Below are 447 nucleotides of genomic sequence, written 5' to 3'. Positions count from 1 at the left end.
AATGCATAGTTGCATCTTTCACTAACATATGATGAAGGTCAAAGAGGTCTGGAACCTTTGTTGTCTCCGTTTTTCTAGAGAATAGCGATTTTAATATACATTAATACAAATGTAGAATGTGTTAGAAATTTTAAAACAACACTAAAGATCATAGGCTTCTGTATATAGGCCATTTACCGAAAAATTCAATATTTTCCTAGGGGTTAACACGTATATTTTGAGAAAAAATTAAAAATATGAAAATACTGTTTTAATGCATATGATGAAGGTCGTTTTGGAACTTTTGTTGTCTCCGTTTTTCTAGAGAATACTGATTTTATATTGGTTAGTCCACCAATTTAGTGAGTATCATGAAGTTTTACTAAATTAATTGACAAAAAATTAAAACAATGCTCATGTACCATGAAAGAGAGTTTAATATACACTAATACAAATGTAGAATGTGTT

Source organism: Brassica oleracea, chromosome C5 (genome assembly GCF_000695525.1).
Source record: "Brassica oleracea var. oleracea cultivar TO1000 chromosome C5, BOL, whole genome shotgun sequence".
NCBI classification, from domain to species: Eukaryota; Viridiplantae; Streptophyta; class Magnoliopsida; order Brassicales; family Brassicaceae; genus Brassica; species Brassica oleracea.
Note: the sequence above shows the minus strand (reverse complement) of the source record.